Here is a 17,900-nt window from a genome sequence, read left to right as displayed (position 1 = left end):
CAGCGTCGCCTGGAAAAGGAATCGCGAGGCTGAAATGGAAGCTACGATTGATGGTTTGGTGTCGGGATTGGACCAGAGCCTCCGGAGGAACACCGCCTTAGACTCTGTGGATGAACGGAACCCAAATCGAAGGACCGCAGCCGACGAGGGATGAAAAATCACGACTCTCTGCTACAGTGCTGCGGCTGAAAAATCAACTCGCCGACGACGCCTGATGGTCAGAATCTGATCGCCGACAGCTCAGGAACACCACGCCGATGAGGACTAGCTGAATCTCGGATCTGGATGAAGGGAGGGAGCCGCGTCTGTGCCGTCAAGAAACTGGCACGATGAACAGTAGCGCGAGCTCACTGTTCACCGTGCCAAAATTTCCCTTATATACCTAGGGTTTTGGCTAATTAAACCCTAAGTTAGTGTAAGGCTCATGTGTGATCTAGCTTGGGTTTAAGCTCCTTGAAATCCATTGGAATCCAGGTTTAATTGAGCCCAAAGGTGGTCTTGCACTACTCCATTTGGTTGAGTGAACCAAGCCTCCACTTGAATCATGAGTCCATTTGTACCCTACAAGACCAAATTCACAAAATGAGGAATAAATCATGCATAAGATGGAAAAACATCATAAAGCTCATAAAAACCTTATTTGGGGAAATATGATCAAAATTGGAATTAAACATGTGCAAATATAAAAAGAACACCAAATACTAATCCAAAATTAATATGTCAATTCATAGCTTATCAATTACCCGTGCCCTAGCTGTCTCCACCACCGCCGACGCCGAAGACTCCCTTCTCCTCTCTTCTGTCGACGCTATCTTCGTCGGCCGACGAGAGCCAACCGAGGGTCTCCGTTCCTCTACACTAGTTCTCCAGCCGACGCCTCCTTCTCGTCGGCAGCCGAGTCCCTCCCACCAGCCGACCTCAGCGTTCCCGAGTTTCCCTACGCTACTACCGTCTCTCCACCCCAGCAGCAGTTTCTTCCCTGTGAGCTAAGCCGGTTCACTGGGATCTAGTGGCGAGTTTTGGCAACAATTTCTCCTAGAACTAATTACTTCGTTTAGCAGCAAGTTGTCCAACGGTGGAACACCTGCTGAGGCTTCGGATTTAGGTAAGGTTGTAGTGTTTTGGGGCTTAATTCTAGTAAGAATTGTTGGTGCTAACTGGGGTTGTTTGTAGTAACTTCACAGTAGCATCATCCATAGATCTTCGGCAAGAGCTACCTCCGGATAGCCATTTATTCCTCGACAGCAATACCACGATCGAAGTTGGGTTGAATTTGGTATGAGTTGGATTGTTGATTAGGATGATGTTATTGTTGATTAGAGTTTTGCCCTAATTTAGTGTAAGAGATTTTTATTTATCTATTTATAGGAGTGTAGCTAAATAAAATATTTATTTATTGGTGACACAGGACTTTGACGCAAGACAAGTATCTCGACGTCAGATTCGAACCGGATCGATCCTTTCTATTGGAGGCGAGTACTTTGACTTTATGTCATTTGATATGCATAGTAGTGTTTTTAACAAATAATAATGATTATGATCCTTATCTACTTCGGTTGGTCACTACCCGATCTGTTACATGCTTGTTTTATTTATTTGTTATGCACTTCATGTTAGTACCTACCTGATTATACATGCTTATAAGGGTAGTGACACAACCATGCGTTTATTATATTCAAGATCTAGGTTTTTATATCTTATCTGATCTGTGTACCTTTGATTTGGTTCATTGTCCTATGGTAGACATTTTATATATATATGGATATTGCTATACTGTTCAAGATTTTGCCATGCTTAGTGTCATGCACCATTCGCATGATTGCATGCTGCGCGATAGTCTGCTCCATTATTGTTGAGCACATCGCCAATTTCATCTCTATCGGTACTCCGCTGATCCGCTCATGGGTAGCGCGACGCAGCGTGGTAGCACGTCAGTTTTGTTTGGTGGTGCTCCGTTGGGACGCTCATGGGTAGAGTGACTGCAGCGTGGTAGCACGCCGGGATCCCTCCCCATCATCGTGTACCGGGAGATGAGAGCATTGTACTCCCCCACTTATGATTTGGGGTAGGAGGATAGGTGTACTCCGACAGCATCCCGTCCACTCGGTCACTCATCAGGAGAAGTGATGACAGAGTGCACGGTTGTCACAACCCTACCCACTCGGACTCACCATCGTGTGTGAGATGGCTGACTGGCAGTAGGGGTGACCAGGATATGTCATTGGCATCATATGCATGATGCATTTATTGCTTGTGTTTACTGCATTTATTTACTACATTTGGATGGATGCATATGATTGACATGTATACAGGATTATGACACTCTCGGTCTGACGATCTTGTTATACTTACTCCCAGATCCTGGTTAGTACAGTTTTTCTCCTGTTTACTCAGTTGCATTTTTATCTTTCTTATATCAGGAGACTGTACGCATGATTACTGCTAGTTATTATTGTAACGCCTGAAAATTCTCAAAACTATTTTAGAAACATTCTATGATTTTTATGGAATTTTAGGATATTTTTATGGAATTTTTAGATTAGCGGAAGTAGCAAAAATAAATAGAAAACGAAAACGGTCTAAGCTGGAATTGAACCCGAGACCTATGGTTTACGGATAATTTTAGTAACCAGTTGAACCCAGCAGGGCCGTGCTGAAAAGAAAGGGAAACATATATATTTAAGTTGGAGTTGGGCCGGAATTATCACTTAATATAAATAGGAAATAATTAGGTGAAGAGTTATATTTTTGGTTAACGTGACTTTTCTCCTCCCTCACCCTAATTCCGCCGATCCCTTCTCCTCCTCCTTCTCTCGGCGCCAACCACAAACCAACCCTAGGGTTCCCTCCCTAGGGCCCCAAGGTCATCTTCCGGCGACAACTCCGGCACAAGGACGCTCTTCTTCGCGAGAGGAACGCATAGACGCGAGAAGATTGTCGAAGGGGTCGTCTCCACCGGAATTCTAGCGAATAGAATTGTAAGGAAATTAGCGTACGAGGTAAGAAACCCCTCACCTGCAGTATAAGTAGCTTTCGTTTGATTGCATGCCTTTAGTTTAGCTATACGCAAATTTTTCGGCACTTAGGGTGTGTTTAAACCCTCCTCACAGATTAGGAATCTAGTTGAGCACCTCTAGATGGGCCAGACACGTTGTTCTCCTTCAGTTGGAGGCTCTAGATATTGTCGGGTGCCTAGAAGTGGTCTCCCTATTAGAGGGGAGAGTTGAAGCACACCAAGTGTTCGACAAAATGATTAGTGTAGCTAAATACTACCTCAGATATTTTTAACAGCTCAGTTAAATGCATTAGTAGCATTTAAATCAGTATATTAGTCTAGTTTCAGCTTACATGGGACTACGGTCCAATGGGTAGGCTCCCACAGTCGCCTCTAGGTTTAGATAACCTAGCTCTAGGTTCAGATAACTTAGAAACAGCAAAATAAGAAATTAGTAGCTATATTCTGTATTTTATTTTTCAGTGGCACTATACTGGATTAGATATCCATTGGGTTGGGCTCCCATAGTCGGTCCCTAGGTTTAGATAACCTAGTAAACCCTACTAAATGCGGGACTTGCAAACCCGGGTCTAGTTAGGGATGCGCGCACAGCAAGTACAGTTGCCGGGCCCATTAGCAACACGATTATGTATTTTCACTTATTATGATAATAGCTTTCAAATTCATAACCTAATTATGTGATTATAGTTTAAGTTCAGCACTAGCTCAGTTTTAGCTCAGTTTCAGTTACAGTTTCAGTTAGTTCTCCTAGTTGATACTATGAGTTAGCTCCATGCTTAGATTTATTATGCATGCTATGTTTCAGTGTTTATGCCATGTGATTTCAGTATGCCATGCTTTAACAAACTCAGTTCATGTTTTTAAATAGCATTCTTTAAAACATGTTTGCATCGTTGCATGTTTTAGTGAGGTAGATGGTTTCTTACTAAGCCTTAAGCTTACAGATACTTTTTCCTTATACTACAGATAAAGGTAAAGGGAAAATGGATTAGCAGAGGAAGCTGGAGTTCAATGCAGAGATGGTGTGTGTGGCAGGAACTTGGAATAAAAGATCCTTAGGGGATCTAGCAAGCTTAAACAATTAAACCTTTAGTATTTCTATTGTCATGCACTTTTAATTGTTAAATGCTACGAACTAGTAAACCATGCTTTATATCCAGTTTAGAATGCTAGCTTTATGTCATTAGAATATATTCTATGGATTGTATAAGTGAAATGTGAGATTTTGGCATGAACAAGTGCTGAAATCAGGGGCTCTGATTCGAAATCAGAGACCCAGATCGGTCTACAGACCGATCGGAAGTGGGGTGAGCCACTGGATCGGTCAGCTGACCGATCAGTGTGCGAACAGAGAGTTTATGGATCAGTCAGCCGACCGATCTAGATACGAGCAGAGAGCACAGAAGCTCACTGATCGGTCAGCCGACCGATCAGTGAGCCACTGGATCGGTCTACCGACCGATCAGTGTGCTCCTGGATCGGTCGGTAGACCGATCCAGACGCATACAGAAGCAATTGAGTTCAGATTGATATGCTCCGTGCCACGGATCGGTCAGCCGACCGATCCAGAGTCCTTCTTCCGTGCCAGTATCAAGCTGGATCGATCACGAGATCGATCCGACAGCCCAATTGATCCATGGATCGATTGAAATGCCTGATTACAGCTAGCAGGACATCCGAGAGGCATAGATTATCTTCCCTAGCATGTGTACAACTCCTAGGTACACCTAGAATATTAAGTTCAGATTTCCCAGTAATCAGTTTAGCAAAATTTTAATCAATCCAGATTTTTCGCAATAGTAATTTAGCACAGCATAACGTAACGATCGGCCTCACAGCCTAGTCAGTAGGAGGCGGGTCATTACAGTTATTTTCTTACTATGCATGTCAATATTACCTGCTGAGGAGTTGACTCACCCCGTTGATATTACCATTTCAGGTTGAGGCTGTACGGAGAAGTTCTAGTCGCTAGTCCCCTGCTGTCCACGAGGACGTTTGTTGGTCTTTTGGTTTTTCTTTATTAGACTATGTTTAGACTTGTTCTGTTTTGATACTTTGGATCTTGTATGGATTTTTATTTGTCGATGGATCTGGTTTGGATATGTTTTACTACATGCCTGCCTAGACGGCAGAAGAGATGAGTTGATTTTATCATCGAATTTAAGTTTTATGAGTGTAGTTGAGTAGGGTTATTTTTGAGTCTTCTTATTACTGTTCTAGTTTGTTAACTATTAAACTGTGTGGATGTCTATGTGTTGTATCTTATTATTATTATTGTTCCAGCCGTGTTGGCCGATGTATATGTGGCCCTGGAGGCAATGTATAAAGTTTCAGATTGTCAGTCGTACAGAGGAGATGCTGCCGAAATTTCTTCGGACAGGGACTCCCCCGGGGCGTGATAATTTATTGGCGCTCACTTGGCTACCAAGATTCATAAACTCTAGTACTTAACCTGGAGGTCTAGAGTTCGAATCCTCGGGAAGGCAAAAATTCACTGACCAGGGGTGGGAAGACCTAGTGAGTAACGGCACGGCCGAGGGTCGTCGGTCGACGACATAAGGGGTCGCCAGTTAGGCCGCCCAAGGGACCGCCAAATGGGCCGCCAGTTGGGCCGCCCAAGGGGCCGAGGGGTCGGGTCATTACAATAAAAAAGGCGCCTTTTTATTGTAACGACCCGGCCCCTCGGCCCCTTGGGCGGCCCAACTGGTGGCCCAACTGGCGGTCCGACTGGCGACCCCTTATGTCGTCGACCGACGACCCTTGGCCGTGCCATTACTCATTAGGTCTTTCCACCCCTGACCAGTGGATTTTTGCCTTCCCCAGGATTCGAGCTCTAGACCTCCAGGCTAAGTACTAGAGTTTATGAATCCTGGTAGCCAAGTGAACGCTGCTCACTTAGCTACCAGGATTCATAAACTCTAGTACTTAGCCTGGAGGTCTAGAGCTCGAATCCTGGGGAAGGCAAAAATCCACTGGTCAGGGGTGGAAAGACCTAATGAGTAATGACACGGTCAAGGGTCATCGGTCGACGACATAAGGGGTCGCCAGTCGGGCCGCCAGTTGGGCCGCCCAAGGGACCGCCAAATGGGCTGCCAGTTGGGCAACCCAAGGGGCCGAGGGGCCGGGTCGTTACATCCTTAAGGGGAACCGGAGACTTTAAACCATCATCCAGTCGATCGAGAACCTTAAGGAGTGACGGGATAGGCTTCCTTAAGAGGAACTGGAGACTTTAAACCATCATTCAGTCGATCGGGAACCTTAAGGAGTGATGAGACAGACTTCCTTAAGGGGCATCAGAGGTTTTAAACCTCCATCTAGTCGATCGGGGACATTAAGGAGTGACCGGGCAAGCTTCCTTAAGGGGAACCGGAGACTTTAAACCTCCATCTAGTCGATCGGGGACCTTAAGGAGTGACTAGACAGACTTCCTTAAGGGGAACCGGAGACTTTAAATCTCCATCTAGTCGATCAGGGACCTTAAGGAGTGACCGAACAGGCTTCCTTAAGGGGAAGCAGAGACTTTAAACCATCATACAATTGATCAGAGACCTTAAGGAGTGACTGGACAGGCTTCCTTAAGGGGAACTGGAAACTTTAAACTCACAGCAAGTTAATCAAAGTATATGGATTATGAATATTATCTTTATCTCACTTTGTTCAGTGACATAAAGTCAATCGGTCTATCACTTATAAGTTATCCTGTTCGGGAATATACGCCCGACCGACCTATCACTTATAAGTTATCTTGTTCGAGAACCATCATACAGTCGATCGGGGACCTTAAAGAGTGATTGGATAGGCTTCCTTAAGGGGAACCAAAGACTTTAAACTATCATATAATCGATCGGGGACCTTAAGGAGTGATTGGACAAGCTTCCTTTAGGGGAACCAGAGACTTTAAACTCTCAGCAAGTTAATCAAAGTATATGGATTATGAATATTAACTTTATCTCACTTCGTTCAATGATATAAGGCCGATCGGTATATCACTTATAAGTTATCTTATTCGGGAATATATGCCCGACCAGCCTACTAGACGAGTCAGGGATTCTTTACAAGCAAGGCATTTAGCCCATCATAAAAACTCGAAGATCATCAGGAAAAATTCATTCAACATTATCTATCACTCAAGAGATGATTATGAGGTCTACTTCTTTTGATTATAATTTCTCTATGAGATTTTTCTGCAAGGTATATGTGGTGAATATATTGTAGGAGTTAATCTATATAAATACTTGGGTGGTTCTAAAGTTAGAAGAAGCTACACAAAGAAAGACAGGTAATTGTAAATTTTCATTAACATTTGATAAACAACAAGTAGTATACAGTAGTGATGAAATGATAAGAAAGTATAGATACAAGATCCCAAGTTCACTCAAATTTACTTAGAAAGTCTTTTGGAAGCTCCTGGTTAAGTCATCGGTGATCTACGAACAAGGGAGGAGGTTCTCTTAACAGGTAACCCCCTCCTCGTAATTGTTGAATTTCCCCTTCAACAGAATAGGTAAGGGTTCCTACAATGTACGGAGTATATTCTTCACCAAACCCAGGAGAATCTAAATAGGATATGCGTTTGCTCTGCCAGCGCACTTCTTCACTTGCCTTATATGTCTGAAATTTAGATTGTAGGTTATCCTTCTCTCCTTGTAAGGTAGCTTTTTCTACCTTAGCATCCTCTAGTTTTTTCAAAAGCGAGCTTATCTGCAAGTCTTGGGCTCGTAATCTTTCCTATTGCTGAAATAAGGTAAAATCTTTAGAAGCTAATTCTAAGGCTAGCTCAGGAGACCTCGAGTTATATGATGATTGTAGCTGGTCTAAAAGAGTAGTTTTATGTTCAACGCCTGAGAGAGCTTTATCCTTTAAGGTCTTTTCAACATTAAGATGAGAATTAAGCCCTTGTAATTGTAGTTCTAAGCTTCTCTTTTCTTCATCTTGCGATTGTAGCAACTGGCGACAATCTTGTAAGGCTTTTTCTATGCTAGCGTTGAGCTCAGTCTGTGAATTCACTTTGCCACATAGTTGAATGAGTTCATTATTAGGGAGGTTGGAAGTAGCTTGTAATTCCTCCTCTTTGTCTTTTAAAGCTTGATTAGTCCTTTCTAAATCTGCAACTAGCTTACCCAAATGTAGGATTGAAGTATAGAGTTGAATAGAATAACAATATGGTTACATTTTGTAGTTACAAACTAAGGAAGTTTGGTTGGAGACTTATCGCAGTAACTTGACGACTATGATCATCGGCACATTCAGATACGGTGCTTCTTTTCATATGTGCCTGTGATTGTAACTAGGATTCACCTAATGACCCCTTCAGTTGGATAGCCCATATGAGACAGGGGTAGAAATCGGACCAAGCTAGGATGATAGCCCATGAGATTGTTTGAAGAGGGCAGAGAAACTGGTGGAAGCTATAAATGGTGAATAAGAAGAAGGAGGAAGTTCAGAAGCCTGTGGAGATGGATCAGGAGATGAAAGGCTAGCTAATGAAGGATCTTGTTCAGTAGGTGTTCTAATAGGCCCGGAGGTAATTAACCTCCTGCAAGGAGTTCTTTTGGCACGGGGCTTGGTAGAAGAAGAAGGGGTAATGGAGCCACAAGAACAATTGGTGCTTCCTCGATCGAAGGAACAACTGGTGGAATAGCAAGAGACATAGGAATGAGAAGCCCTGACCTCATCATACTTAGTGTAGAATTGGAACGAGTATGTGTAGAAGGGGCAAGTTCCTTACCTTTAGTGTAGGATATTTCGGAAGAAGTAATAAGAATCTGTTCAAAAGTAGTTATGGTGGAAGCAAGTGGACATGGGGAGGAGGCACGAGGTTTTTTACGTTTCACAACGAAGGGACCTTCCTGATCTGATGAGCTTGATGATTCCTGAGGTTGCTCAGATGGAGATAATAAATCAAGAGAAGAGGAAGGGTGATTAAGACGACGATCCCTTAGTAAGTCTTCCCCCATTCTAGTCAAGATTGCCCTTGTTAGTCAAGTATTCTTGTATATGAAAGCAGGAAGGATAGCATCAGCTAGAAAAGAGAGAAATTCATGTTAAAAATAATATGAAAATGATCAAAAGCATACATAAGGAGAATAATCTTACCAAAAGGAACATCCAAAGCTATGTCGACTGGACTAAGACCAAAGATAAACAATAAGCATTCGGCGATTAAGGTAGGTAGGTTGAACTTTACTCCTTTTAATTTTCCCATGGAAGAGCGAAGAGCGGGATCTTCAGAAATATTGCCTAATTGGGGAATGGGAGAAAGGTTTCGATGCTAGGTTATGGATATGGTGGGAGAGAAGGAAGATGCATAAAAAAAGAATTGTCCCACCATTCTCCTTGAGAGGGAATTTTATGGAACAGAGTGGTTTTAGGGCATGATTGAAACTTAAAAACACTATCTTCCACTTGATGAGGAATGAAAAAATGGTGGAATAGTCGGGGAGATAAAGGAAAATCAAGTAAACGAGAAACGACAATAAAACCAACCATAATAGAGAATGATTGGGGGATGAGTTGATTCAGGGGAAGGTCAAAATACCTATTAACATCAACAAAAAAGGGATGAATAGGAAACTTGAAATCACATAGGGCATGTTCCCAGAAGATGGCTACACTCGCTGGAGAAGGAAGATGAGGACGATCCTTGGAAGTAGGGGTGGCTAGGTACGGAGGAAAGCCATAGTTCCATTGAAGCTCATAGACCTCTTGTACTATAAATCTAGAGGAGCATTGAGTGTACCACTCATCGGGGGTCGACATTGAAGGATTAGTGGGAACAAGAAGAACAACTAGTGGAAGGCGAAGAATAAGAAATATGCACACTAGAGGAAGAAGATGAAGTGTTAGAGAGTTTCCTCTTTTTCCTCTTTAAAAACCTTAGCAAGGTATCGAAAATGGTGTTTTAAGAAGGAACATTAGATCAAAGTAAGGGAAAAAGCGGGGTCAAAGAGGAGCCGTTGGATGGATTGATAAGGTGGTGGACATAATGAAATAGGTACATTCCAGACGTCATGGGTACACATGTCACCAATAGGAAAATGGTATTAATAACCAATACGAATGATTATGTTCCCAAGATTTTAAAGCCAATACCAAGGTTAAACTTAAAAGTTTCAAGATCCTGAGAAAGACTAAATATTTACATAAAATAAAAATTATATGCTTCTTGTATTATAAACTCAGTCAACCATTACCGATCGATCGAATCTTAAGGCTAGTTCAAAATATGCATATGTGTGTATAAACTTGGTGGGACAGTATCAACTGATCGGGTCTTAAGATTATTAGTTGATCGAGTCCAAAGGTTAGTTAAGGATATATGTACATATATATCTAAACTTGACCGGTCATTAAAGGTCGGTTGAGTATTAAGTTCAATGGAAATTAAATACAGAAGTAAACTTGCCCGACCAATAAAAGTCTAACAAAAAATTATTATCAAGGAATAATGTATAGATTAAAATAAGGATAATCTGCTTATAGGAAGATTGATAAATGATAACCCTAAAGGCAATAAAACAAATCCGAGTGAATGTTAAAACATACCAATTCTGATTAAAAATAATAACTCAACCCTTCAGTAATGAAACCAAATCAACTACAATTAACATAACGTCATGCAAATCTCTGAATACTCAGCAAATAAGGATAAAAAAAATTATGCGAATAGGTAAAACACCATAAGAAAAGATTAATATTTAGAATTGTTCTACATTACAAATGCATGTTGAAAACTAGAACAAAAGCTAGATCAGCTTGGGAAATAAATCAGGGGCCATGATATCAAGCAATTTTCAACGATCAAGGAAATTGGCTGGAGGATCAGAAATTATATGTCCTTTTTCTTTTAGTTGCTTTATATCCCCCCCCCCTCAGCCCCATGAGTGAAATCTTTGCCAATCGAAGCAACAATAGGAGCATTAAATTCAGGAGATGCTAAAAGTATTCTTTTCCTCTTTTCAAATCATTCATCTTCACCCGCCTGATAATCCGCCAGAGCATCCTGAGAGGCTTTCAATTCAAACTGTTTGGAGGAAATATTCGCTTGAGCTATGGTTAAGGATGAATGTAGAAGGTTTATCTTAGAGTCCTTATATCGCAAATCAGAGTCTTTAGCAGCCAATTCTAAAGCATGAGCATCCTTTAGTGCATGCAACTGAGAGGACAATTGAGCATTCTCGGTGATATATTTATCTAGCTTGGATGATAATTCAGAGTGAAGATTAGCGTCTGATTTAACTTGAGACTCAAATTTCTCTACAGAAGCTTTCCATTTACTCAGGTTTTTAGATTCTGTCTCAAGAAGTTTGCGGGTCTCTTGTAACTGGTTGGATAACTCCACTAATTCTCTAGAGGCATGAGAAGAGGACGCTCCAAGGGTTTGCTGCCTCAATGTGTTGTTTTCTTGAGACAAATCATATAATTGGCAGTCCACACTCATATTAATGACCCACCACTGTAGAAAGGAAAGTTATTGTTAGAATGCATTAATGAAAAAATAAAGGGACGAAGGGCATGTTACCTTAGTTTCCTCGAAAGAAAACTTATCATCCAACTCAGCAGAGGTGACTTTTTCAAGTTGTTGGTAGGCCTCTGCCCAAACGGTGGTCAAAGAACCCTCCAATAATATTGGAAGGGTGGAAGAAGATGTGGGGGAGGATGATAAAGAACTGTGAAGTGAAGGAGGAGAGAAGAGAAGAATAGGAGGACCCTGAGTTCCTTGGTTAGGTAAAGGAATTGGTTCTAGGAAGGTCATCATGAACTCAAGATCCAAACTGACACTTTGAATGGGAGGATCTTCTGGTGGTTGAATAAGTGGGGAAGCGAGCATAGGGTATAAGGAAGATAGGGTAGGTTCAGGAGAAGTGGGTTGAATATCTCCTACAGGTATATCCTCAAGAACAGAGATAACCCTTTTCTTGGGGAGGGGTGCTAAGGTTAACCTCCGCCCAGGGCATTTTCTGGTAGGAGTAGTTTTCGATGCCTATTCTGGTAGCTCCAAAGGGGCGTCCTCCGGCAGAGGAGGTAAACTTGTGGATGTCTCCTTAGAGGTGGTGTAAGAACTAGAAGCGAGCGTAGGTTGGGTAGAGAGTTCAGGCAAAGGAGCATCAGAAGCTTGAGTTGATGCGGTGTTAAGCTCTACATTGAGCTCCCGTTCCTTGGCCAGTAACGCCTCCTCTTCTAGGCAGATTTTCGTGTCAACCAAAGCTCTAAATACAGCATCCACTACAATAAATAAAAAGAGTATTTTAGTTAGTAAAAGAGTGATGGCTGAAGTGTAAAGACTTACCAAAGGAACATTGCAATCTTTTTTTAACAGGGCTCAGGCAAAAAGGTATAGAAGATCATTACATAGTCATTTATGGATGTAAAAGCGGTGACTAAGTAATCTATTGTAATAATTAGAGAAGGTCGACTGTTGATGAAGTGCTTTTACATGAAGAAGAGGAGGGAAAGAAGATTGTCATGCGGTAGACCATGTAACAGGTCTAGGAAATTTTATAAAGAAGAAGCATGATTTCCAACCCTTGTTGGAAGAAGGCATGTCTGTGAAGAACATTATCTTAGGACGGGACTAAAAAAAGGAATACTCCCGACTCTGATTTTTTGAGATAGAAAAATATGAAGAAGTTTTGAGGAGTAGGGGGGATACTGAAAAGGCGGAATAACATGTATAATTCACATAGATATCTAAAAGCATTTGGAGCAAATTATTGTAAAGGGATACCGAAATACTAGCTTATTTCTGACAAGAATGGAGGAACAGGGAAATGTAAGCCTACCGCTAATTGGTCTTTGAAGAAGGTAACATAGTTATCAGGAGGAAGTTGAAGATGAGCATCAGGTTGCGAGACCTTGATGTGATATTCTTTAGGGATTTCATATTGAGAGCGTATTAAATTCGATCATGGGTACTAAAGGAAGAATGAGTCAGAGCGTACCAAGGAACTAGTAACTCCTCAACCATGGCAAAAAAATAGAAACACTTAGGGTGCGTTTGGTTCAAGTCATCATGTATAACCTTGGTTATGTGATTACCAGGTAATCACATAACCAAGGTTATGGGGAATAAAACATAACCAAATGTTGTTTGGTTCAACCTAGGTAATGCAATAAAAACTTGTTTGTTTGAAGGTTTTAATAAATACCCTGGTTTAATATTTTACCGTATTACCCTCAATTACAAAACCAACTATACATAGTATTATTATTATTATTTATTTATTTATTAATATACATAGAAATTTTTATTTTTAAAATTTATATTTTTTTTTATTTTTTGAAATTATTTATACTCCTATACTCAAAGGTAAGGTTTGATATTGAAATTTAAAATTTTATTTAAAGGTCTCCTGTTAATTTATTATATATTTTAAAAATACAAGTCTTTACTAAGTTTTCAATGCACTCCCTTAATAGATGTGCGGAATTTTTGACTTTTTTTTTAGACCAAGGAGATTTTGGAAAGAATATTTATTTTCCTTTTTTTAAATTTCAGATTACTCCCAATAATTTAATTTGACTCCATGAGAATAGATTTTTCATTGCAGATGAACAGCGTAGCATTATTCTCAAAAAGAAGGGCTCATGAAATTGTAGACTCTGGGAATTGAGGGTTGACTTTGTCAAAATCTCGAGCAAAATCAACCAGAACCAATTCACGCTGCTTCTTCAGAAGAAGACTGAAAAAGAAAACACCAGAGGACTTGTAAAAAAGACAGGAAAGTGTTTCACAGATTAGATATATTACTAGGATTAAATGAGATTATTATTTTTTGAGATTTTCCTGATAGCTATCCACTGCATTTCAATCTCTGAAACTTGATAGTTGATACACAACTTAGAAAACTAAGAAAAGAAAAGACAGTTCAAGACAGAGATCTGTAATGCTGTAATCCAAAATAAATCTACTGAAACTTGATTGTTTATCCATCACTGAATTAGCAGTCGAAGCTTAATGGAGACAGTTGATGTTTCCATACTGTCAAAACTGGTTTCTTTATGATGTTTGAAACAACACATAATTTAGCTTTGAACTCGATCACATGCCTCTCAGAAACCATTTGACTTCGCCTCTTTGTCCATCAACACCACCCCATCCTTCCTGGCTACGATCACGGACGTCGCCAATCCGAGGAACATTCCATGCTCGACCACGCCGGTGATCCTCAGGAGGTCATCGCTGATGGCCTGTAGATCTCCGTGGATTCCATCCTCGAAGAACAGGTCCACGATTTAGTTCTTGTTATCCGTCACAAATGGCTCAATTTCGGATTCTTTTTCGGTAAAGGCGCTAGCTTTGGCGTTGATTGAAGCCGTACGGAGCTTGAGGTTGAAGCCGGGCGTGCCGTCGAAGAGGTTCTGTAGTCGGCGGAGAGTGAGGGCCTAGCCGAAGGGGATGACCTCCACGGGGATGGCGAGGCCGCTGCCTCCGAGGCACGGAACGAGCTTGGAGTCGTCGACTATGACGACGAAGCGGCGGCTGGCGCCCTCCACCATCTTCTCCTGGAGGAGGGAGCCACCGCGGCCCTTCACAAGGTTGAGCGCTGGGTCGACCTCGTCCGCGCCGTCGATGGGCAGGGCGACCACCGGGTGCGCGGCAAGATTGGTGAGGGGGATGCCGGCGGCCCATTCGAAAGTGGGGATGCCGACGATGTCACGGAGGTCACCGCCGCGCAGGAGGTCGCCGATGCGGTCAAGGGCGTGGGCGGCGGTGGAGCCGGTGCCGAGGCCAAGGACCATGCCGGACCGCACCAGCTCCACGGCACGAAGGGCGGCGATGCGCTTCAGGTCATCCTGGGACTGGCCGGCAGCCGCCATAGCTTCTTCCGTCAGCGAGCGAGAGGGTTGGAGGAGGAATGGCGATCCCATCGCCAGATCAGAAGATCGCTCGAGAGGTTTGATTATATTAGAGGGGTAGATTGAAATTTGGTAAATCTATAAGGTTATTTTTGTCTCAAAGGGTAAATAACGAAGGATAATATTGTCTTAATGTTTTGGTTAACCAGGGAATCAAAGAAAACCCCAGTTTTATGGGGTTTTCTGATTCCGAGCTATATGCCCAACTTGCTGATGTGTCAGGCATGTAGCATAACTTAGGAATCATCAATTACCAAAACCAAACAAGGTTTTGGTGGATAACCTTGGATGGATAACCAAGGTTATCAAAGATAACCCCGAACCAAACATGCCCTTAAGGGATAGGTAACTTACTAGGTTCTTAAGGATGGAAGGTAACATGAGAAGGTCGAGGAAGATGAAGAAGCGCAGAATGTTGAAGAAGGTTGAAAAAGAGAAGCACCAGAAAGTGAGTTGAGGAAGACGAAGAGTAAAGAAATGAAAAAGATTTAGGGTTTAAGAGGGTATAAGGATCTCCATCAAAATGAAATGGCTCACGATGGGAGAAGCGTTGATTTGCTAAGGGACATATGATAGGACGTTGATAAAGAAGCATGTTAAAGGTTGCTTCAAGAAATAGGAAAAAAGTGCTACGTGGCGATCACCCATAAAGAGGCATTTATGATAGACAGAACAGACTAAATCATATGTTGAGACGCTATATCTTCGAGCGCCTCTAAGATTTTCTTTCTATTGAAGGATCAATTACCAAAGAGACAATTTTGAAAAATTACGTGATTCTCAAGGTATAAAAGAAGAAAAAAGAAAAAAGAATGAGTTAGGCAAATAGAGCAAATAAACAAAATTGAAACTCGTGTCTAGTTAGTTGGTCATACCTCCTTCGACTAGACTTGAAGGGGAAGCTAGTGATACAGGTTATGATAGGTCGACCTGTCGAATGAAGAAGGAGTCATGATCGAGAAGGATAGGAGAGGTATATAGCCAATGTACTTTCGCGCGCTCGGCCAGGTAAAGCCCGACCGAGCGTAAAGGTACTTAGCCTTATAGAAACTCGTAGTATATTACCGACTGAGTGAAGGCCCAGCGATCACCAATGTGCCTTCATGTGCTCAGTCAGGCAAAATCCGACCGAGCATAAAGGTACTTAGCCTAATATAATCTCGTAGTATATTACCGGTTGAGTGAAGGCTGAGCGAGCACCAATGTGCCTTCATGCGCTCTGTCAGGCAAAATCCGACCGAGCATAAAGATACTTAGCCTTATAGAAGCTCGTAGTATATTACTGGCCGAGTGAAGGCCGAGCGAGCACCAATGTGCCTTCACGCGCTCGGTCAGACAAAGCCCGACCGAGTATTAAAGTACTTAGCCTTATAGAAACTCGTAGTATATTACCGACCGAGTGAAGGCCGAGCGAGCACCGGATGTGTCTTCACATGCTCGGTCAGGCAAAATCCGACCGAGCATAAAGGTACTTAGCCTTATAGAAGCTCGTTGTATATTACCAACCGAGTGAAGGCCGAGCGAGCACCAATGTGCCTTTACGCGCTCGGTCAGGCAAAACTCGACCAAGCATAAAAGTACTTAGCCTTATAGAAGCTCGTAGTATATTACCGGCTAAGCTAAGGCCGAGCGAGTACCAAGGTGCCTTCACACTCTCGGATAGGCAAAGCTCAACCGAGCATAAAGGTACTTAGCCTTATAGAAGTTCGTAGTATATTATCGACCAAGCAAGTACCAATGTGCCTACATGCGCTAAATCAGGCAAAACCCCACCGAGTGTAAAGGTATTTAGCCTTATAGAAGCTCGTAGTATATTACTGATCTAGTGAGGGTTGATCGAGTGCTAGTATGTGTATATGCGCTCAGTCGGATAAAGTATGACCGAGCGTAAGGGTACTTAGCCTTATCTACAGTTTTAGTACGATCCTGGTCGAGTGAGGGCCAGGAGAGCACCCATGTACTTACACGTGCTCGGTCAAGTAAAGCCCGACCGAGTATAAAGGCATTTAGCCTTATAGAAGCTCTTAGTATATTATCAGCCGGTTGAAAGCCAAGCAAGCACTAGTGTGTGTATATGTGCTCGGTCGGGTAAAACTTGACTGAACATAAGGGCATCCATCCTTAAAAATCTCATAAACATTCTCAGTCGAAACATGCTTAACAAAAGGTATTCTTAAGGTATTCTCAATGTATATATGATCGGCTTGAACAATCAGTCGAGAAATGCTTAACATAAGTATATAAGTGTGACAACCTGGTAAATTCGGTGAGAAATGTCTTTTAGAAGTTTCTGCAGTTATAATAACATGTTCATATGCATATCTCATCATAAATATGAGTCATAAATAACAAAAGAGGTGCATCTGGGGTACAAAAAAAATTTCTTAAAAAGATTATTGCATGAAACTTAGGAGATGACTTCATCTTCTAACAAACCGGTGACCACTTCATGACTACGAAGGTTACATGAGGTAGTATAAAAAGGGGGATCCTCTCTATTGGTAAGGTAAGCAAGTTATAACATCTAAACTCTGTTTCAAAGTACTTCAGTTACTGTTCTTCTTCTTCTTCTTCCACCTTTGAGAGAGAAACTGACTTGAGCATCGGAGGGCCTAGCTAGGGATCCCCACCCCGGTCTTAGGTCACTAACCCTTTGTTGGTTTGTCTCACTATGCGCAGGATCGAGGAGGGGTTCTTCCAGATCTTCAAAAGGTCATTTTCATCAGGGATCATCGTTCACCGGAGCCAACGCATCATTTCGCAAATTTTAGACAGGAACACTTGAGATGATTAATATGCTCAAGACTATAGAGCCTTCTGTTAAAGGTGAACAGACAACTGTGATGTTGGTAGACTCCTTCAAGAAAGGTTCTAAGAGGAAATCAAAACATCAGGTTAAGGGGAAGAGCAAAAAGGCAAAGATAGTAGAACCGTCACAAAAGGACCCATGCCATCATTGTGACAAGATGAGACACTAGCATAGAAACTACAAGATCTATCTTGAGTCCTTAAAGAAGAATAAGGC

The 17,900-nt window shown here is 42.0% G+C and overlaps 1 pseudogene; it reads right to left on the bottom strand.

Moving 5' to 3' along the window:
• Positions 1 to 13,908: 13,908 nt before the first annotated feature.
• Positions 13,909 to 14,887, bottom strand: LOC121986517 (annotated as a pseudogene).
• Between the last annotated feature and the right edge of the window lie 3,013 nt (positions 14,888 to 17,900).

This window comes from Zingiber officinale, chromosome 5B (assembly GCF_018446385.1).
Source record: "Zingiber officinale cultivar Zhangliang chromosome 5B, Zo_v1.1, whole genome shotgun sequence".
NCBI classification, from domain to species: Eukaryota; Viridiplantae; Streptophyta; class Magnoliopsida; order Zingiberales; family Zingiberaceae; genus Zingiber; species Zingiber officinale.
This window is presented reverse-complemented; position numbering and strand designations above follow the sequence as displayed.